Raw genomic sequence first — 5,433 nt, 5'->3', positions numbered from 1 at the left:
GAGAGAGAGAGAGAGAGAGAGAGAGAGAGAGAGAGAGAGAGAGAGAGAGAGAGATGCTACCCTGGACTCTAGAGTCCTCTTTGATTTTATAGCTATCTACTCACCTCAAGAGCCTGAGAGGCCTTCAACCTGGAGTCTTCTCTGATGCCACAAGAGTACTGATCGGGAGAAAGCAATTGATTTGTGTTAGGTTTGTTGGAGTGAATTCAAAGCAAGCTCCTTGAAAATTTATTCTGTGATTATTTTAAACTGGTGTAAATATCTAAACAGAGCTCACAGAGGATAAAATGTTGATTTGAAAAGAAAACCAGACTGAGGGGTAAGTCGGGTGTCTCCCATCAGATGTCCCACTTTCCATCAAAGGCAGTGGTGGGCACAGTGTAGCAAGACACAACCCAGAGAGTAGACTCAGAAATCCTCAAAAAAGAAATGTATGAAAGGAAGAGACTGTGTGCACATGGAAAGCCTGGCCTTGCATCTATCTCTGTGTGCAAGTGGAACCCCTGCCCTTGCATTTGGTATTGCTCCCCTCCTACTGTTCCTGACCAGCTAGGCCTGCCCACCTCCTGGGTGATATATGTCCATAGTGTGGCAAAAGAACTCAGGCAGAAATAGATCTTACCACAACAAGAGCAGAGTGAGATGTATAAACCATATGGGGAATATTACCCAGACTGTCAAAGTATAGCTACTTTCTTTTCTAAAAACCAGATAACTCTAGAAGAGGGAAATCGTGTCATTTTATTTCTTTGACTACATCACATAATATTGGGCACTGTGCACATTGGGCATATTGCAAGAAGATGGAGTCTATATAAAAGTTCCATATAAGCCCAGATTTCTGTCAATGACATTGGTGTGACCTATCTCCATGACATCCTGCTAACTATGGTAGAGCTAATGTTTAATTTCTTATTTAAATTCAGTAATTTTCAATGTGGGAAGGGGAGAATAAATTAAGTTAATAATCACTATATCTTTTATACACAAAGCAGGGAGCAGTTTTTACTATGTTCCAGGAACTGTCTAGGCACCTGACATACAGTGCATTGTTTAATTCCAATACTGTGCAATAACTATTTGTATATTGCTCATTTCACAAAGAAGGAATGTGGGGCTCGGAGAGGTGAGCTTACTTCCCGATTTCACATTGCTAACAAGTGAGTTCATCTTTAGGTTTAAAATTTGGAAGCATATTTAGATGTTTCCTCTCAGTAGTTACAGAAATCATCATAGTCTTTAAGGACATTGCAAGAAGATGGATTCTATTGCTCAGGCAAACTCACCTCCTGCAGCTGCTGCACAGGTTTTCTGCAGCAGCTCCCTGCCTGGGCCTCCCCATCACCTTGTGCCCTGTCTAGCACCATCAACACTGACTTCTCCTGGCTGAGAAAGAGGTATAGACTAGGATCCACACCATACCTAGCCTCAAGGTGGGGACTGAGACTGAGGGAAAATGAGCCATACCAGAAACACATACACCTCTTCTCTGACAGAAATTCCTCCATACACAGAAGGCAGAACTTTAAAGTGGTTTGGGGTTGCTCAGATGCTTTTAAATCTAGAGGATGGGGGCAAACTGACGGGAAATCTGGCAGACAGTGAGATCCAATTTTGTCTTGTAGTGGGGCATGAGCAAGCACACACAGCTGCTAGCATGCAGTTGTGTTTAGAAGGTAATGAGATAAGTTTCTTGGTAAAGCCTGTCCATCCCTAGCGCTGAAGGAGAGGAACTCTGGTTTGCTTTTGTTCAGCTGTTTATAGTTTTCCTGCAGACACGGCCATGTGTGTTAATTCCTAAACAGATGTTACAATGTGGACTTTCTCTGGGAGTCAGTTTTAACAGAATATGATTCAAAGTGTTTCTCACCAGAAAACGGATTCAGTCAGCTCAGAAAGCTGTTAAAAGCACTTCCTGCTTTTCCAGAGGACCTGAGTTCAGTTCCCAGTACTCGGTGTCTGGGAGACTCACAACTGTCTACAACTCCAGCTCCTGGGGATCTGGAACTCTCTTCTGGGCACCCACACACATAGATACACAGACAAACACATGAAAAAGTATTGAAGGGGGGCAAGAGGATCTTGGGAACCCTTTCCTATGGAGCTAAAGACCATCAGAGCTGTTTCTTTCTTGCCATGCCTGGAACCATGACAGGTTTAGACCACAAGAAACTCTTATGCCCACAAATGAGATATCTCAACAGCCCTTGGAAGAGAGGGGGCCCTTTTGAAATCAGCCTCAAGTGTCAGGTTTTTCAGGGACACTGTATAGCGTCTGAAATTTCCAGCCATATTTATGGACTTGAATGTTGGGAGGCAAGGACTTGTATCCAGTTCTCCTCCCTGGGGCTTTCCCTTCCTTCCTGCTGCCTGACTAGAAACTTAGTGGGCTTTGGCTTCTAAAAGGTTGACATTTGATGGGCAAGTGAGAGGAAGAGCATGTGGATGCTCTGAAGGGTTTCAATGTCACCCCTTTATGAAGTTCAGCGATCAGACTTCTGAATTGTTGATCGTATCAGTCAAATGCCATTTTTCTGTGTAGTCTAGTAAGTATTGCACATCTCAGCCAACCTGTGCTTTTCCCATCTTCTCTCTAATTCTCTAAGGACTTTGAAAAAGGGAAGTCAATAAATCAATTGATACCTTGTCTGATATCCATTTCAATGACATCATAGCCCCATTTGCTAGAGATCAGACATTAGTTACGGAAAAAGATGCAGACATTTCCATTTGTAATGTGTCTCTGCCTTCGTGAACAAGAATACAAATAAGAACAGTGATGTGAAATCGTGAATAATAGCATTTGTGTTGTCATTGAAAAAATTAAAAGAAGGCAATTATAGAGGGTGACTATGTCATCTACCTTTTATTTATAGAATTTATTACAATAATGATAAAAGTGTTCAATATGAACATAAGTGATAGCATTAAGTAGCATGGTTACTGAACTATATGGAACCTAAGAGATCATACAGGGATATGGTGCCCTGTCATCACAGCTGTGACAGACCCAATGTTATTGAGAAGATCTGCTGTCTGTGCTCTTTCCTGAAGAGTGGCTCTTGTCTTCTATCAGCTCCTGTCATCTATGGACTGCTTGGGGTTGACCAGATGATCTTTAGGCATGCTTCCACGTGTGAAAAATCAAGACTCGAGAAATCGAATGGGAAGAGATTAGATGCCATAAAATATTTGTAAACAAGGGTCAACATCTGTGGGACCACGTTCTACCACAGTTTGTACGCTTCACATACTGGTGTGCAGGAAACATACAGCATATCTGTATCTGAACATAGTAAGTCTCCTTGCCAACTAATGCACTGAGCCCTCCCTGTTTCTCAGGGTTTCCGCTGTGCAACACCAGAAATGAGCAGCCATCTGGGCACCGGGTCCCCTCCTCTGCTCTAGGTTCAGGTATCCACAGAGTACCAGCAGAAGGTGACCCAGGAGGACTCTGGCAAGCCAGGTGACTCTAGGCCTGGACTTATAGGTGGCAGAGACCTAGGAGATGCAGCTGCTTCCCTAGCACTTTGGCTTTGAAGTTGCGGTTAGAAAGTTGTGAACAGCTCGGTTCACCTGTGTCTCTCAGAAGCACCTAGCCTTCTGGAGTAACAGCACAAGGAATTATTAGTAAGGCCAGAAGCACTGGCTCTGAAATCGGTGGCTAATAGGCGTCCAGCCTCACCTCAAACGCTAGCTAGGAGCAGCCCGGGTTGCTGATCAAGGTGGGGATCGTGTGGTGTGTAGGGAGGTTACAACACACGCTCCCTTCCGCGAGAGTGTGGAGGCTTTTCTTAAGTTGCCAGAAAGTTGCCAAGCTCCGCTCCACTGAAACACCAGCCAGTGTGCCCCATATGCAGAGCCCCTCTTCCCTGCCTGGGATCCTTGAGTGGTCTGCACACACCACCTTAACCCCGGTTGCCCTGCGAGGCCTAGGCTCGGTGCGTTCTTGCTTCCGAGCTTCCGCACCTTTTAAACGGAACCCCCCATACAAATTATCAGGTGAGCAGAGGAGACACCCAGCCCCTATTGTCCCTCCTCTTGGGTACTTCCTTTCCTCGTCTCTGATGGGAATAACGTGCCAGAATGAAGTCATTTGGCGCTACAGACTAGGGTTCCGATTAGTTCCAGAGCTGGATGCTAACCGGAGGTCGGGGCGCCAGCTCCTTTAGGGGTGCACAGTGCGGAAGCTCCCGCGAAGGTACTCTCTGAATTCAGGTTAGTGCAGGGCGCGCTCTGCTGGGTCAAAGCAGTCATCAATTCTGTCAAAGGGCGCTCTGACTAAGGATGAATAGGGAGCGGACTACTAAATTAGTCAAATAAGCGACGTCTAATCCAGTCCACCAGGCATTTCCTGGGGTGTGGGTTGGTAGCTGCCACACACCTTTCAAAATGGGGAGCGGTGATGGGAAATGAAGGAGTAAAGGTTTGATCCTCCTCTTGGCGTCTTGTACTCCGGGGCTCCCTGCACGGGCCAGGCAGCTTCTTCATCCCGCACAAGGCTTCTCGAGTCTCACCTGTTCACTCCGGACCCTGCAGAGGGACCCAAGACCCCATCTTGCTCTCCACAGAGGCAAGTTCCAGCCAGAGGATCTAAAGGTGGGGTTGGGGCTCAAACTAGGGATTTGGCTCCAAAGAAGGGAGTGAGAAAGCAGGTTCAGAGAGTGTCCCTGGCTGGTATCTGGGAATGTTAATACTTCACTGCGCTGAAGTAGCCAACAGTGTAGGTTACTCATGGGTCAAGGGCGCCACCGAAAACTGCAAAGACCAAATGGAGCCACCCACACTTTATTACCAGAAGAGGCTAAGCCCAAAGGAGAAGACTCGGTGCCCTTCCAAACCTCACTTCAGGTTTCCCCAGGCAAGCGAGCGGTGGAGTGCAAGCCAGGTTTAAAGGACTCTCTCTCGAGAAGGGGTACTTTTTTAGCCTGCCTACTCTGACTTTTCAGAAAACGCTCCGGCAGTTTAGGTTACAGAGACGGACTTCATAAACTCCCAGCACCGCCTTTCCAGGTCAGGGCTGCAGGACCCTCCCCCCGCCCCCCCCTTTCTCTAAGCTAACCCTCTTCCCGAAATTTTATCTGAATAAGATAATAGGTGTGAGAAGGGACCAACTTGGTTGTCTGTAGCTGAACCGAAATAACAGCGTAGGGAAGGGTTTTTGAGACGTTTTCCCGCAAGTTGCTGAAGTGCCGGGCTCTGAGGTGATCAGCTTGTTGGCGAAAAAGACTACAAGCCCGGAGCGCCCGGACTGTGTGTGCTGCTAGAGCTCCACCTAGTCTCGGGGCTCAAGGTCCTAGGACTCTGGCTCGGGGCCAGAACCAAGTTTCTGAGAAAGCAGGAGAGTCAGATTAGCCGCTTCTATAGGCCTGTACCTAAAGGCCTCCTGCCAGCATTTTCTCTCCTCTCTCCTCTCCCCTCCCCTCCCCTCCC

The sequence above is a fragment of the Mus caroli genome, chromosome 1, assembly GCF_900094665.2.
Source record: "Mus caroli chromosome 1, CAROLI_EIJ_v1.1, whole genome shotgun sequence".
NCBI classification, from domain to species: domain Eukaryota; kingdom Metazoa; phylum Chordata; class Mammalia; order Rodentia; family Muridae; genus Mus; species Mus caroli.
Note: the sequence above shows the minus strand (reverse complement) of the source record.